Raw genomic sequence first — 18,370 nt, forward strand, 5'->3', positions numbered from 1 at the left:
AAAGGTACAATCTACTTAATGAAAAAATATTGATGAGTTATAAAAGCAATTGTATCATCAAAATCTATGAGATACTATTCTAAGGTAACTTAACATTGAAATAGAACCGTAAGAATTATATTCTGCTTTCTAGATGTATTTTACAGGTAAAACATTCCAACCCATCTGTCCTTCTTCCATCCCCCAACTGAATTCCATTCAAGGTGATACTGTTATTTCTCTAAGAATAGAAGAAAATAATTTGGACAATAATACAGATTATAAATCTTTACCAGATAGTATTTAGCTCAAACCTATTCATTAAATACTTGTTGGATTATAAATAGATGATGAATGAATGAATAAATGAATGAAGATCCAACTGTTGTGATTGCTACTGAAAAATTCTAAACCAATATCTAGTCTATCTTTTTTTTTTTTTTTTAATCTGGTAGCTTAGAAGACTTTCCTTGCTCTAAGGTGGCATTTAAGTGACCGTCCAGAAATGATTTTCAAAGTGAAAAGAAACATGATTCAGGTTCCTTTAAAAAGTCAAACTAGTTCGACCAGGTTGGTTTTTCTCCTCCCTGTGCACTTGACCCCTGCCCTCCTTGGCTGCTGGAACTGATTAGGAGGTGTGAGTGATCCCACCCTAGCTGGTGTTTGTTCACAGTGATGAACCCCAAGGCGGCCAAACTATTTCTCTAGGCAACTAAACTCACAAAGAGCCCAAAGAAGCAAACTCTTCAATATAAAACTTTCTGTAACTACGGAAGGCTTCTCTTGAAACTGTCTTTGGTGCTCTATTTGTATTTTATTTTTAGTAAACCTTGAGAGTCAAGTGGCTCCAGGCAGATACGATTAAGATCCCCACCTTCCACCTGACCTCGCTAGAGTCATTTATAAACCCCAGAAAGCAAGGGAGCTAAGAGTATTTACTCATTTTATTGGGCACGCTAAACTGCAGACTGGTAGTATGCAGTGGTGAAAGAAGGACACCCCAAGAAACCATTCCAACTCTCCATCATCAGCAAGACTGGTGACAAAGGCAGACAGTTCCTACTTTTTCACCAATTCCCATTTGCTGCTCTTTATTCTTTGCTACATAGGAAGCACTTAGATTTTGTGTCTAATAGTTTTTACCCACTAATTCAAAGGCTCTACCAATGTACAGTTGGAAACAACAACACAGGCGCTTGCCAAATAAGTAAATACATAGTTGAGGTTTTACCTAAAAACAATATACTTTCTAAATTGTCTACAAGGAGCACATCTTGGCTAGAAGTAGATTATAATACCTCATTGTACCCCCCGTGGAAAGGAGTAGCAAAAACTCTTCAGATCATCAGAGCTGATCTGAAATCCAAAACCTACTGGCTATGTGATCTTAGGTAAGTTAGAGCAGTTTACTCCATGCCTTAGTTTCTTTGTCAATAAAATGGCGATAATACCTATGTAAAAGTGTTCATAAGGATTAAATGAAAAAAAAAATGTATAGAAGGAGCAGATAGCAATGCTAGCACATAATAGGCATGTAATAACTATTACTACTACTAATATATTATTGCAAGTATACTAAAGGCTTTGAGAAGTCTCAAGTGGTAGACAAATGTAAAATACGATTGATGACCACATGCTTGTGTTTGGGGTGTAGACAATGCAGTTCTGAATTTAGAAACAAACACACAAGGAATAGCATAGGAATAGGTAAAGAGATCATGGCACCAGAATAGAGAGTTCTGAAATAGATCATATATATAAGGACAATTGATTTCCAAATTAAAGTACCAAGTTAATCCAATGGGGCAAGTCTTTTTAATAAATGTTGTTGGAGTAGCTGAATATCTATATGGAAATAATTAAATCTCTGTTTCATTCCATAAACAAAATTTAACTTGATCTGGATCATAGACCTAAATTAAAACCTAGAACCATAACGCATCTAGAAGAAAACACTGAATATCTTTACAACTCTGAGGCAAGCAAAGATTTCTTAGATTGCACATAAAAAGGACTGACTATAAAAAAATTATAAATCAGACTACATTGAAATTAAAATTTTCTGCACCATTTAGAAAATTAACAGATAAGCCACAGAGTAGCAAAAGTAACTGTATACATACATGTGATAAAAGACATATCTAGAAAATATAATTCCTATTATATATTAGCTATAGTTCCTATAGTTCCTATAAATTGGCAATCTACTTTAAAAGGGGGTAAAAGAACAGAAACTTCACAAAGTAAAAACTATGTAAAAGTGCATGTCAATGGTCATCAGGGAAATGCAAATTAAAACCACAGTGAGATACCATTTCATACCCGCTAAAATGCCAAAACAAAACATACTGACAATTCACGCTGTTGAGGACGGAGAATACTTGAAACTCTCATGCATTGCTGTGGGATGCAAAATATTACAACCACTTTGAAGAGCTGTTTGGAAGTTTATGACTTTAAAGTTGCATCTGCCTTATGCACTAGCAATTTCACTCTTAGGTATTTACCGAAAAGAAATGAAAACATATATCCACAAAAAGAGCCTTATTCATCATAGGCATATCGATCAACCCTGATGTCCATCGGCAGGAGAATGGATAAATTGTGATATTTTCATACAATGGAATACTACTCACAAAAGAACAAACTACTGACATACGCACAAGTGTGGATGAATCTACAAAACATCATGTGAAGGGAAAGAAGCCAGACACAAAAGGCTACATGCCATTTGATTCCTATATGAAATCTAAAAACAGACAACACTGCTCTGTGGTGACAGAAGTCAGAAAGCAGTTGTTTTGCTGGGAACAGGGGCATAGGGAAAGGCTGAAAAGGGGCACAGGGAACTTCTGGAATAATGGAAATGCTCTATATCTTGTTTTGAGTGGTGGTCACACGAGTATACACAATTGTCAAAACTCATCAAATTGAGCACTGAAGATCTCTATGTGGTAAATTTTATTTATTTATTTATTTATTTATTTATTTATTTATTTATTTAATGTTTTATTTATTTCTGAGACAGAGAGAGACAGAGCATGAGCAGGGGAGGGACAGAGAGAGAGGGAGACACAGAATCCGAAGCAGGCTCCAGGCTCTGAGCTGTCAGCACAGAGCTCGACACAGGGCTCAAACTCACAGACCGCGAGATCATGACCTGAGCCGAAGTTGGACGCTCAACCGACTGAGCCACCCAGGCGCCCCTGGTAAATTTTTTTTAATGTTTATTTATTTTTGAGAGAGACAGAGACAGAGTGCGAGTGGGGGAGGGGCAGAGAGAGAGAGGGAGACAGAGAATCTGAAGCAGGCTCCAGGCTCAGAGCTGTCGGACAGAGCCCGACGTGGGGCTTGAACTCGTGAACCGCGAAGTCATGACCTGAGTCGAAGTCAGATGCCCAACCGAATGAGCCACCGGGGTGCCTCCAGATCTCTATATGTTAATATCTGTTAATTACACCTCAACTAAACATATACACACAGACAAGACCAGGTGACTCAGTCCCTGACCTCACAGAGTTTCTGCCCCTGCTGAGGACAAAGGGTATTGCCCCATTCAGATTACTGAAGAAATTAAACTACATTTATAAAGTATTTGTGAAGTCTAGGTCATTCAAACAGCATGTTGCATGACACACAACAAAATGTTTCCTGTGAAGCCAGAAAACTATGTGATCTGGACAAGGATTTAACGCATACAGAACCTCTTTTGGCCTTCCTTCCCACTGTTTCTTGCGGTTTACTGAGAAGGAGTTGGCAGGTGCCTGCGAAGGGGGCCATTCTCCTCTGGGCAAAAGAGCCCTGGGTTATTAAATCCTTCCTCCTCCGGCCTTGTTCACCTCTACTGTTTAGTGTTTTGTCTTGTTTAGCTGAGGCTGCCAGCCCAAGGCAAGCCCTTGTCTTCTGTGTACTCCCCATAGGGATTAGCCCTCACTCAACACTCCGTAATGTTTTCACTACTGATCCTAGTGTGGTCACAATATGACTAATACAAGCAGCAACCCTCCCCAACACTCACACTCTTCGTCTCGGGGCCAGAAAGCAAAAATCAAAATCGTTTTTTCCCCTTTCGGTTTTATTCTTATGTTAGCTTTCTGTATTTGTATCTTAGGGCAATCCTGCTTTTTAACTTGTGATGTTCTAAGTGATAGTGACATTGGCCAAAACTTAAAAAACACTCAACAGAAACCATTGCTGGCTCCCTGGGTCAGTGGATGGAGGGAAATGTCCTGACACAGTTCAAAAAACACTCTGTGGGGTGCAGAAAGGGAGAAGCCAAGAACAAGTCCTTTATGTGGGGCATTGTTTCCATTTCTAAACCATTCTATCGGTGTCCTCTTTTCACTCACAAATAGAATATTGTTCCCTCCCTGTCTGCCAACAGACCCAGAGGGGGAAGGTGGGGAGGGGATTTTAAGAAATGGAGCAGGGAAATGGTTTATAAAATGGTCTATTTTATGAGTAAAATACATCGAAACGAGAGAGGGGGAAAGGGCCTGTTCAGTTACACTGTTCCTCCCTCATATAGGGCAGATTAAATTGCATGGGGCGGATGGACACAGTTTGCAAGGGAAGAGCTATCACTTAGACCTCCCCTCTAACCTTTGGGGTGTGCTCCCCATTCAGTAAAAAACACTTAACATGTGTGATTAAAGGTAGAACACAACCTAACTGATAATCCCCCAGAGGCACCATGTGTGCAGGTGCTGGTTACCATCCACCCTGATTCCTTAAAACCAACGGGGCCTTCCCGCTGGGAGATCAGTTCTCTTCTTGCCTTCCATATATCGGTCTTTTAGAGATGGAATCCTTCAAGCTCGTTAGTCATCTGATTTCTGAATTGTCCACATTCGATCCACGCCTCAGGATTCCTTATCAGGTATCCTCTTGTTCAAGAATTCCTTGGCCGCCCCTTTTGTCTCAGCCTCTTGGAAGTTCTCTTGCTTTCCTCTATCATTGCATTTGTGCTCTACTCTCTCAGAGCACTTAACATGTTCAACCTTATGGATCACCTTTTCTTCCTGCGACTCGCAGCTGAAGTCTTGACTTCTCAGTGAAGCCTTTATCATCTCTTCTAGGTAGACCGTCCCACGATTTCATCACACTTCATGGGTACTTCCATAAAGCAATTATTTTCTTATACTGTAGATGTTTATTAGCTCCTCTGTCTCTGGGCTCCCAGAGATGTCTCTGCCCCATTGTATATCCAATACAATCCCTGACATACATAACACACATACACAGTCATTGAACTCATCTTTTTGGAGGCCATTTATGGACATTCCATTTTGTTTTGTTCTGTTTTGTCTTTCATTAAGGTAGAGAAGTCAAAAATAATATTGAGTGAGTATAACGAAGCATAAAGAAAATTAGTACAAGAGTGGCAGGTGTAAAGAAAGTAGCAATGGTAAGGGAGGGGACAACTCTTTTGAGGAATCTGAGCATTAAAAAAATAGAGATGGAAGCATAAAGAGAGGTAGAGGAAGGGCAAAAGTAGAGGCTTGTGGGATTTTTGACAGCTGAGCATGTGTGTAGGCTATGAAGGGGGACCAATAGAGAGAGAGAAACAGAAGATAAAAGAGAGAAGTCATAATGAAGAGATCAAAGTCTTAACCCAGACAGGAGGAGCTGGAATTAAGAGGATAGCTGGAGGGTCAATTTTGAAAAAGAATAAAATACCACTTGTTCTGAGATAATAGGATGAAGGAGAGGATGAAGAAATGAAGAGGAAGAAAGAAGAGAATACCAGTGAAAGTGGAAACAGGAGCTTCCCCTTGATACACTTTCTTAATAAGCAGACTCTGTAGGAAGCAGAAAAGTCAACGGAAGTCCTAGAGGGCTTGAGGAGGGAGGGAGGGTTGGAGCAGCGAGTGGGGAAGAAAAAGATTGCGCAGAAGTTAAATTACCTGCGAGGTCCTGTCTGTGCCCCTTCTGAGCTGTCCTCGCCAGATACACTCCCCCGGTCCATATTAACTATGCAATCACAAATAAAGAGCAAAACTAGCAAAAGAGACCATTTTAAGACCTAGAACCATAGATTCAAGTTGAACCAGTAATTATGAAAAAGTCACTATGAAGTTTCACTTATTAAGTTAGATTTCCTAAAATATAAGCAGCTCTCTGGTAGAAACTTTTAGAAGTTTTACTTCCAAATCGGTAACCTAACGACCAATCCTTGGAGGAAAATCTATCTAGCACTTCAGGTATACTAGGTGCTGTGGTGACCTAGGAGAGAAGGGGTCCTGCAATCTCAAGAAGTACATAGACTACTGGTGGTACGTCGGAAAAGGTATTTTTCTATTCATTCAACAAAATCTGCATGCTGCGGTGTGCCAAACATCTTGCCCTTTTGCTGCTAGAGGCAGAGATAATATGTGCTCTCGCTGTGAGTGCGTATTGTCTCCTAGATGAAACATATATTAAGCAAAAGCCAATCAATTATTTAATTATAAGCTTCATAAATGCATAAATAAAAGAATTTGAGTGCTAAGAGAGCATGAAACAGACCCAGCGAGGGGGTGGGAGAGATTCTTTCTCAGGAATTAAAGAATATAAAGGAACTCTTTAAACCAGATACATAGTGAGAGAGGGGAGTGCATGCTGAAGGCTCCGAGGCAGCAAAGAATGGGGCCCTGGAGAAAGTGAGAGTCTGCCAGCGTAGCTGGCACACCGACAGGAAAGGCAATGACAGCAGAGTGAGGACTGACCTGACGGGGAGCTCTGTGAGTCACATGAAGGAGCTTGGCTTTTATCTTAAGAGCAGTGAAAAGTCACTGATGGTTCTAAACAGATGAGAGTGCACTTTTAAAAGGTAACTCTGCCTGCAGAGTGGAGAATGGATTTGGGACGCAGTCAAGATTGGACGCTGGAAGACCAGTTGGGAGGATATTGTAAAAACTGGGCATGAGCAATGCGGGTGGCTTGGACTGGATGTGGCCCTGGAGATGGAGAGAAGCAGATGGTCTGGGGGGGGGGGAGGTTTGGCAGGGACACTGACAGGATCAGATAATGGGCACGATGGGGAGAGGAGGGAGAAGCGGTCACCAATAGGCGAGTGAATGCACGACGTGCCGTTAACTAAGACAGAAACCAGGGAGGAAGACCTCCGTCTCTAGCCGTGAAGTAGCTAAGCATGAATCCGAAAATCTTATGCCAGGTCGCCAATCCAGCCCTGCGCAGCACGGTGTGAACACTGCCTCCTCTGGTACGAACACAGACAGTAGCTTGGTTTGTGGTAATTAAAAGGTCAAGCGGTTTGGCTCATATGTGGACTCGAGTGCTACCTGACAGGGTGTTAGTCTTCCTTTCCTTCCTTCTTTCCCTGGTTGATATCTCAGTCTGACAACAGGAACAAACAGAACTCTGTCTTTTTTTTTTTTTGTTTGAGCTCCCAACAGCCATTTTACATAATCCCCAACAATAACCAGGCTTTGAGTGTCTGGGCACGGGCTGTACTCTGCCCTTGGAGACACTTATCTTCCACACTTCGATGAAAAGATAAGCATTTGGTCTATAGATAACGCATCAGGCAGCTCCTAGCACATTAGGCAATGTGTTTTCCCTTCTACTTTTCTGTTCAGCCATGAAAAGGGCCGGCCTCAGGATTTGCCTGGGCTATCTTAATCCCTCTTCACCTACTGTAGCTGTTTACTCTTGGTGATGGGTTTGACACTGAACACAGCATTAAAAGGAAAAGGCAGGGATTCAAGATTCAAAGGAGGAGCAGCTCAGATTCTAGTCCTAAGGAGGAAGTCTTCCTGCTGCTTAACGAAGTGGGGCGATGGCCGACTCTTCACCAACACCCACCTAGAGAACCAGCATATCCTCACCTGTGAGCCTGAGACGCAGATAGCGCTATGTGCTTAGAGTGCACCCCAAACCTACTGTTGGCCATAGAATTCCAAAGGGAGATATAGTGAGAAGACTCTGCCCATGTTCCGGTTCTAGTTCTGGTATTAATTAGCCAAGTGACCTTGAATGAGTTACTGGGTCGTGGTTATCTCATCTTTCCAAAAATGTGATGAAATGGAGTGTACTATCTCCTCTCAAAGTTTATCTCAAAGTTCTTAAGGCTTTAATTGTCTTGGCAGAGTGAAAATGCATCCAGATCAATGTGTCGCTTTTGAGGGTTTCGTTTTATGACCATTCCTTGCTTTCCAACTAAACTGTGCAGACAGGAAGATTCATAATGTTTTCACGGTGTGGAGTTCATGCAGAATGAGATGCGAAGACAGGGATGTCTGCTTGTAGTTTATAATTTCTCTCTTGACAAGGATGAAGACTCCCAAAGAGCAGGGACCCTGACTGTCTTGTTCACCACTATACAGCACCTGTCACATAGTAGGTTCTCGATAAATATTTGTTGAATGGAAGACTGAATGTTTGGGAACATACAGGGAGAATAGGAGGCTTTCCTTCTCTCAAAAAAAAAAAATGCATGAAAACTGGAATTTCACCAAGAAGAGAAGAATTCTTTATTCTCATGGGCATTATAAGGGCCTCAGTAACCACTCCAGTTTTAGAACGGGAAACGGTGTCTTGGTGTAGAGCGAGGCTTCTCATACCGGGGTCCAAAGCAGCAAGGTGTTAGAATGGTGTGAAACCACAGGATCTTTATGAACATGGGTTTTAAAACTATTTTAATATTAAAACAAAAATGTATATGTTATGAAGCAGAATGCAAAACTATCATGACTTTGAAAAATATGATGGGAGACATTCCACAGGTTTTGTGGAACAGTGCAGGGGAAATAGCAGCAGACTGTTGGTAGAGACCCAAGTCCGCCCCAGTAAGTTGGCTATCTGACTTCGGAAAAATTACTTTACTTCTGGCCTCAGTTTCCCTATTTATGGGAAGGAGACTGGAGTAGATGTTCTCTAATACTTCTTCTAATGTCACATGGTCTGATGATGATCTCACAAGGAAGGGATGAAAACTACTCTTCTATAGTTGTAGCTTCTGTGATATTTTTTCATTGCTCAGACCTGCTTTCTGCCCTTGGCATGACTTGTATTAACCTCAGGGGAACAGAAAATCTCTAAGAGCAGATACTCTGACCCTGCGTTTTCCACTCCCCCCTCCTCACTCTTCCTTCCTCTCCTATCTATCTATCATCTATCTATCTATCTATTATCTATCTATCTATCTATCTATCTATCATCTGTCTAGATGTATATATAGAACGCTTCTGGAAAAATGCTCCCAATTAAGTAAGCTAACTCCTTCAGCCACTACTTTGTCTTAAACCAATTTTCTCCTATCGCCAACGTAGGTCTTGGGAAAACCAGTCTGTCCACCTTGTCTCTCCCTCCACACCACTCCCTTGCACCTTAACTGCTTTGTCTTGCACCCTTATCTCTCTACAAAAGGCGACTTCCTTTTCTCAGAGCAAACAGTGTAATCCCGTGGTTCCTGGAACAATTGCCTTTCTCCTCTCACTTCCCTGTATGGAGCCTGTACAGATTAGACACTGCTCGAGCATTGGTGGAATTGAGTTTTTGATTGTCCGAGAATTATTTTATACTTAATGTTATTGAAAGTAACCCTATTTCTCTTCCTAAAGAGCTTTCTCTGCAGGAGAGATAACCCCTGTGGCCAAACTGAATTTAGGATAAAGCAAAGACAGCTTAAACGTAACAAAACTACTCCTTCCCCTTCCCCCAACAAAGAAAAAAAACTTTCTACGGATGATAGACTTTCACAGATTCAGCTAATAGCTTTTCTGGATCCCAATATCTGTCTCTACCTGTCAAATCCTCACCGTGTTTCAAGGCTCATCTCAAATGTCTGTTCTCACATAAAGCTTTTTCTTGGCCATTGCTGTGGGAAATATTTTCTCCATCTACTCTACCCTAAGAGCTATGTATTGTCATAACTTTTTTTTAGTATTATCTCCCTCATGTAGTATTATAGATATTGATAATCCTACTCAAAAATAAGCTCCCAACCAAACCAGAAATTCTCTGATTTCAAAGGAGGCCTTTTAAGATGTATTTGTTCATGAGTGTGTTTTATGCCTGACTCTTGCCGTTTTCACATTGAGACATATTTTAAATATAAAAATTACATTAAATAAAGTCTGTAAGCTATTTTTTGATTCCCCCTCCTCCCCACCCCACACCAGAAGGAGAGAGAAGTGGAAAGAAAAGGAGCCCTATTTATTTTTGAGGTATGAATAGTTAAAATGTTAGCTCATTGAAGAACGAACACTATTATCTGGAAAGAAATCATGGGGAATGTAGTTTTTTTGTTTTGTTTTGTTTTTTAAAAAGGGAAAGTTGATATGGTGTGTTAAGTGCTTCCTAATTTTCTTTTTCACAAACCTAAACTTTGTGTTATTACCTTATTGTACCTCTCAGAATCTCTCAAACCTCTCAACAAAGGAGTAGAAAATACACAAATACAAAAGACTCCAAATCCTTTTTCTCTGCCAGAATACAATACCAACCTCTAGTCCAATTACATGGCACCATTCCTCTTTGAGTTGTAAAAAGAACACAATCACGTTTCTTGCACTTATGTTCATTAGGCAAGTCTAACTGCATCTTAAGCAACTTAGCAATAATAAATGAGATACAGACACCTGACTCAATTTCTGGATTGATCTTTACTCTGAAAAGTTTGAATCTTTGCCGAAAAACGGGGGAAAAATAATTCCAAATTTCTGACACTCCACTGATATTCAGAGTCTCAAAACATATTCCATAAATTTTAGATGCTTAAAGACTTGTCTGCGTCCAGATCTGGAAGTGAATAAGCCAGTGCATGCATATGGAGTCTCATTCTTGCAGTAAGGCAGATGCGGGGGGGGGGGGGGGGGCACTGGCTGTGGAAAAGCACTGACCCGGGTTTGAAGACTAACTCCAACACTTTCACTACCCAAGTGAACAAGGGCAAGTTACGTTATCTCTTTAAGCTTTAGCTTTCTCATCTTAAAAAAAAAAAAAAGCATAAAAACATAATAAATACCTTTCTCACTGGATTATTATGAATACAACCAAGATAGCACCTATAACAGGTCTGGTGCTCAACAAATGTGATAGCCTTCCCTACATTAGCAATGCAGAGAAATGGACTCAGCTATAGTTACTGGAGAGAGGAGATGTTTTGAGTGCGTTTTGAAATAGACATCATCTACTAAAGGGAAAGCACAAAATGATTTTTCAAGTGATGACATATTGTGGTTGCATCTATCTTTTCTTAAAGCAAGGAAACCTTTGGCATCACCAGGTCTATGAACATAGCTTTGTGATTACTGCTCCAGGGCAAGCTATGAGCTTTCTTTCCCTTTTAAAGTAGATGTCAGATAAAAATATATATATATTTAGAATGGATTTTGGAAACATCCATCAGCTATCCTTGCAACTGAACTAATCCAAATGAAATCTTAATTTCAGAATTTCATTTCTGAAACTATATTTCCATTCACACAAATGTTTCTCTTCTTTGTATTGCTCAGGATAACCAAGTTCTTCTGATCTTGTTTCTTTAAAAAAAAAATTTTTTTTCATGTTTATTTATTTTTGACAGAGAAAGAGAGAGACAGAGCATGGGGGGTGTGGTGGAGAGGGAGACACAGAATCTGAAGCAGGCTCCAGGCCCTGAGCTGTCAGCACAGAGCCCGACTCAGGGCTTGAATTCACGGACCGTGAAATCATGACCTGAGCCGAAGTCAGACGCTCAACCGACTGAGCCACTCAGGCGCCCCTGATCTTGTTTCTTTATTTTTATGTTCTCTAGAGAAACCCAGGTATTCTTTCTTCATATTTAATGGATCAGGGCCAATAATGGTCTGGTATGCTCTGTGCACCTCTAGTGTAATTTTCCAGGTAATTCTTGTGGTTAGTTCTCAGTTTGCATTTCCCAGATGCTTTCTGTAGTTTTATCAAACTGCCTCCCAACACTTAATGGCTTACACAGACAACTTGATGACCCAAATGTAACATGCCTAGAACTCTCGGTCTTTAGCCAACCTCCCCTGGATTGAGATCTCACAAACTAAGCAAAAACAGACCTTGGTGCTTCTTGGATAGAAAACCAGAGGAGAAAAAGGATGTGAGCTGAATTATTTAGTAGATGATCATCTTTCCTGCAATCATCACTGAACCAATCACCCCTTGTAGTCTGAAGTTTAACTGGAGGGCATCCACTGGAATAACATGTAAACCTAAGGTACTATTAGTTTTTCCTATTGCAATGCTTCTTTTGTCTAACATTCTTGAAGAATGAGGAATTCTACTACTGTATTTCACGACCAACTGAAACTTATTCCTTTAAATGCTAAAACTTTTATTTTAAATCAAAGTCTTTATGAAAATTACTATCTACTTCCCTGCCTGTCTAAACAGAGTGCAATAGGTATCATTTCACCTTGTCTTAATTATTTAAGTTCATAATTATTGGTATTTAGATTGATATATATGGAACTCAAGATCTTTTGAGCTGAAAAGTTTTCTCACACTCACAAAGGCTCCAGGTGACTATTTGTGTTTTAAATTATTTATCACTTCTTTTTGGGGTCTTAAACTTCCTTTCGGGATTCAGTTACAGTCACCATCCTATCTTCCCCATTCTGTTTATTGCGGGGTGGATAATCTAAAAACCAAGATCATTAGAATCATGCTTCAAGAGAAAGCAAATAGTTTCTGAGCAGAAGCCTGTGTGAATCTCCTAATAATAAGGCATATAACCTGCAGTGCTAGCCTTCTTGAGGTTTTCTTCTTTTTTTAATGCTTTCGAATATGATAGCTGTGTGTCTGAGACTTAAGGTTGGCATCATTGTTTGAATGAGGTGCTATTGCACCAGAACATTTCCTTGTAAAAGAATGTGAAGTGTTTAGTTCTCACCACCTCCAGCCAGTGTTTTGACAAGCTCTGTTTTCTCGCATTTATTAACGGGAACGGACCAAATGAAGTGACTTGTGAGAAGCCAGGAACACTGGGGGCAGAACTCGATACAGAAATTGATCTTTTAACTTTTCTGCAAGAAATTCAAAACAATTGATAGGACTCACCTCAAAGTTCAACTGAGTACTTTTGGTAAATCAAATGCTAGCGATAGAATGGTACTTGTTCACAACAATGCTATATTTAGTGATTTCCCTAAATGATTCGTTTTCACAAATGGAAAGGCTGAAGGAGCCTTTCCAAAAAGAGAGGATCGAGCTTTATCAGTCCAGTGGATGGACCAGATGCCGCATGCTGCCTGTTTCTGCCACTTGGGATTTCGGGGACCTGGACCCAATTTAGACTTTTTAAAAGTGAAAGTTACTGCTAATCATGTGGCCCCTCAAGAATATGTAATGAAGTAAAAGGAGATATGTTTCTTGTCAGCTGCCTATAATTTCAGCTGATACACAGAAAGCATTAAGTTGATTTATTTGATTTTGGGGAGGATAGAATCTATCACAAAAATCCACAGCCCTAAAAAACAAACAAGCAAAACAAAACAAAACCCACAGCGCTTTTAGCCCAAATCTTTAGAACACAAAGTTTTTATTAGAAATGAAACAGATTCGGGGCGCCTGGGTGGCGCAGTCGGTTAAGCGTCCGACTTCAGCCAGGTCACGATCTCACGGTCCGTGAGTTCGAGCCCCGCGTCGGGCTCTGGGCTGATGGCTCAGAGCCTGGAGCCTGCTTCCGATTCTGTGTCTCCCTCTCTCTCTACCCCTCCCCCGTTCATGCTCTGTCTCTCTCTGTCGCAAAAATAAATAAACGTTGAAAAATGTTTTTAAAAAAAAAAAAAAAGAAATGAAACAGATTCTATGATTAACAGATTTATTGAGTGTGTGTGCATATACATATATGCATATATACATATATGTACATGTACATATACATATATATACAAATATATATTTGCATATATATGCATATATATATGTATAATATATATAAATACAAGCCCTAGCCATGCAGGCCACAACAAGACTATACTCTAAAGACACTATCAGCCCAGAAGATTCTGTCTTGCCGGGGCACCACTGTGACACCTGGGAGCTTTAGAGTGCTGGCGAGCAGGAGGACACCAGGTTGCAGGAGTGGGAGGAGAACTGAAAGCAAGGGGACTCCTGGGTGCCCAGTAGTCTCTCTGTCCAGAGAGAATTGGTGAACTCTTTGTTGTCTCCAAGGAATAAAGCAGTGTCCCGTGACCTGTTAGCTTCACTCAGTGCAATTATTTATGTCTTACGTTAAATTCTGCTTAAGTCTTTTAGAATTACTTAAACACAGATCTTTATTTACTCAGATAGGGGCAAGCAAGCACAAAGGAAAAAAAAACCTTAAACTTCATTTTGATGCTCTTGATCATTCAGCGAAGTCTTTAATGTAGCACAGAAAGAAAAAAAAATGTGAAATACGAAGCAGCCGAGTTGAAGCTAAAACATTACTTTAATCCGTCAAACTTCAGGGGTTTCCCAGGTTGGAATTTACCTGGCTTTACTCGTTTTTAAGGGGTTGACTTTTATTCTGAACCTAAATCCTACCCCACGTCCCCAAACACACACACATGCACGCAGGCACACGCATATTCACATCGGGTTATATAATGATGCCAAAACAGACAAGGAAGGGAAGTCAAGATTAATAGCCACGAGAACGGGGATGATTACAACAAGCTCGGCAAGTTGTATTTACACAGCATTTTCCTTCAAGGACCGCAGAGCTCTACACAGATATTATCTCACTAATCCTCAGGGGAGCTTTCTCAAAGCGGCTTTATCCAGGCTCTCTCAATGGAGAAAGCGAGGCACAGTGAGGAGAGCTGGTTTAGTCTGTGGTAAAGCTGGAAACATAAGCCAGGGCTCTTGACGTACAGACCATTGTCACTCGCACTCAACCACGCCACCTTCCTGTCAGGTGTCTGGTAAACAGGTTAACTGATCTGGTGATTAGGGTGCCTCCTGCTTACGTGCAGTGACCGGTGGAATGCAGCATTTCCTTATTCTACATTTTCAAGTACAAATCAACGAAGCTAGATCGACCTTGTCATCAAGTGGAGAGGACTGGCCAAACGCAGAGAGGGCGGTGAGGTGGCCCAGCTGGGAGGCTGCTGGACTCCTGGAGAGGCCAAGACTACGAAGTGCAAGACCAGGAACCCGGGGGGGGGGGGGGGGGGGGGGCGCGGCCGAAATAGAAAACCAAGCCTCATTTGTTAATTTTTTTTTTTTAACTCACAAATGCTACCGGCACATTCCTTTATGGAAAAAAGAAAGGGAGGGGTAAAAAAAAAAAAAAAAAAGAAAAAGAAAAAGAAAAAGGTCTTGAGAAACGACCGGCGCTTGAACTTGGGAGCGCGGAGGGAGACGGTGCCCCTTTCGCGGCGGCCCGGGTTGGCGCGCGGGCGCCGAGGGGGGGCGTGCGGCCGGCGCTTTCCCACGGCGTCAGGGGTGCCGAGGGGACGGCGCGGCTCTGCGGCGGCCGCTGCTCTGCTCGCACGGGAGTCCCGCGCCCGGCAGCTCCCCTGAAAGGGCCCTCGCCCCCGGCGCGGGGCGCCCGCCGCCGAGCAGGCGGCGCGCCGCGGTAATTGGGCACAGGGGCCTTTTTCAGAGTCGCTCAGTCGGTAAATGAAACGTCAGCTCCCCTGTGATCCCGCGTGTGTGGGGCGGTGGCGGCTGCCGAGCCGGGGCGCGAGGCCGGCCGGCCGGCCGCCGCTGCTCTTTCACAGCCCCGAGCCCTGCGCAGGCCGCGCGCGCCTGCCGGCCGCCGTCCCGGCCCGCGCGTGGCGCCCCCCGCCGCCTCGGGTCCCCTCCCCGGTGCCCCGAGGGCTCCGGGCCCCCGCCGCGGGCTCCTGCGGGCTCCTGCGGGCTCCTGGCCGGGCGCAGCTGCTCCGAAACCCGGACGCCAAGATGGACCCCGAAGAGAGAACCGTGGAGGAGAGCCCGACCCAGTCGTCTGAGTCAGCCCTCGGGAGAACTCCACGACATTGACCTTCGCGGATGAGATTCTCCCTTTTATTTAATGCGCACCTCGAGGGGGACTTTTACCCAATTCAATGAGATGCTCATCCCTTCCTCTATGGTCGTTTCATCGGAAACTGGCTGAGCGGGAGCCCTTTGGCCCGCGGAAGCCCGCCCTGCCTAGACTCCTGCCCCCAGTGCAGGCAGTAGTAAATGCCACGCACTCTCCAGTCTATCCCCGCAGCAGCAGAATGGCTTCTTTCACCGCCGCCCTCGTTCCGCTTCAGGACGGAGCGGGGGGGGGGGGGGGGGGGGGGGGGGGCGGGGATTGAACTCCTGGGAAAGACACAAGTTCCTTGCTCCTCTCTTTGGGAAACAAGGGGCCACGACTCATTGCTGTGTGGTGTCTGGACTTGCCAACCTGCGCGATGACCTCAGGAGCAGGGCACAGCCGGCAGGCCTGAGTGGATCCTGACCTCCCTCCCAGATAGAGGCGCCGGACTCTGCGCCTCTCTACCAAGCACAGGGCAACACTCTGTACTTGGTACCCACCACGTGCATTTATCATTACCTCATTTATTCCTCACAACAGTCTATTTCAGGGGTGGTAAAACAAGCTTCTGAATCAGGAGGGTCAGGAAGTTGCCCAAGCTACAGTTAGTAGGTGTCAAGTTTGTCTGACTCCATGCTCAAAAGGGTTCCACAGACCAGGGCTGGAGAGAGTAGAATCAGTCTTGTGTGTCGTAAAGCAAACGAGAAGACAGAAGGGGAGGAAGGAAGGGAGACGTCATTTTGCTTTTTGTTAGCTATTCGTGTAGAACCCCCAGCTTGCAGAAGCAATATTCACATTCTCACTAGAGGGACCCTGAATTAGCTCTTCCCTCCAGAGGCTTCTTGCAAAGGCTTGAGATTTTAACCAGCATCAGAGGTGCCTCTGTTTCTCACATGCTCCACAGGGAAGATCCCAGCTTTCATTTTTCAGCGAAGACTCAGACAAGCTAGTGAGAAGTGTGAAACGAGTTGTACCAGTGAGCTCCAGTGTCGTCACAAAATACCACAGACTGGGTGCCTTAGACAACAGAAATTTACAGCTGTGGAGGCTGAAGTACCAGATCAGGGTGTCAGCATAGCTGGGTTCTGGCTTCAAGGAACTCTTCCTGGCTTACTGACAGCCATCCTCTCCCTGTGTCCTTACCCGGCAGAAAGAGAACTCAGTTGTCCTTTTTTCGCCTCCCGTTTATGACCTCATTTAACCTTAACCACCCTCTGAAGACCCTGGCTCTACATAGTCACACGGGGGGTTAGGGCTTCAATATGTGAATTGGGGGAGGGGAGACACAATTTGGCCCATAGCCCTAGCACTATGAGAAAAGCTAAAAATTCAGCACGGTTCCAAAATTCAAAGCTATATAGTACCTTCGATAGCAACAATTAGATATTGATTAATGCATTGATATTAATGGCAATGGGGTGGGAGTAAAAAGGAGAGAACAAAAATCGTGCCCTTGTTGGTGCCATAGGGTAATTTTATATTTTAGAATGCATGACTCAATATTCATTATTTTGCATACACTGTGAAGTGAAGCTTGGTGCCATCTTCTGGGTGGGATACCATGAGGCCATCTTCAGAATGGGATTGTTGTATCTGAAGACGCCTCTGACACTTCAAAAAGTCGAACTTCTTTCAGGAAAGCCAAAGAAGATCTGCTATGTAGAGAATTGTGTCTGAAAAAGTTTCTTTCATATCTAGAAGCAACTTACATAAATATTTTTACAAAGTCATTTCTTTAAGAGAGCATATTTTGTTTAAGCTAATGTGTCAGAACAATGCCATTTTGGTATGGCTTTCATTTATTTGAACGTGCAGGGAGTCCAGATTGATCAGGAACTTGATTATATTTCTCCATATATGAAAGAATAACCCTACTGAGAAGGCTTATCTTGGTCAAACATAGGGACAACAGAAGCAATGATTTCCTATTTGCTTTCAAGTGACATTTGTGTGGATGTGGTTGATTGTGGCAAAGAGCTAGGAACCGAGGACTGCCGAGGTCTAATAAAATTCCTCTCTGAACTTGATGCCTCGAAGAGAAAAAATGATGCACTAGACCCAGAGCAGCCACGCACAATAAGAAATGACAACAATAGTACCGACCTAAAGAACTGCCTCCTTCTGCCAGTAAAACCTTCAGGCATTTACATCTTAGTATGAATTTGCCTTCCTTTTAAGCGATGGATGGAGTAAATACGTTTCCCCCACAGTTTCATCTTTTCACACACCACTGTATGTTCTGTAGTAGCTGGTTTCTTTCCATGATCCACAGCCCCTCTGAAAACTATTAGATCACCGGAAGGTTTGATGGGATGGAGCAAGAGGTGAAAGTAGGGATCATTCTGGTTGATTGTGCCTGGCTTTCTGGACAGCAAGCATTGGGGGGGTGGGGGGCAGGGGGGGTGATCGATGGCAAGAGGATCAGGGCTTCAAAACTTCAGG

Source organism: Prionailurus viverrinus, chromosome F2, assembly GCF_022837055.1.
Source record: "Prionailurus viverrinus isolate Anna chromosome F2, UM_Priviv_1.0, whole genome shotgun sequence".
NCBI classification, from domain to species: domain Eukaryota; kingdom Metazoa; phylum Chordata; class Mammalia; order Carnivora; family Felidae; genus Prionailurus; species Prionailurus viverrinus.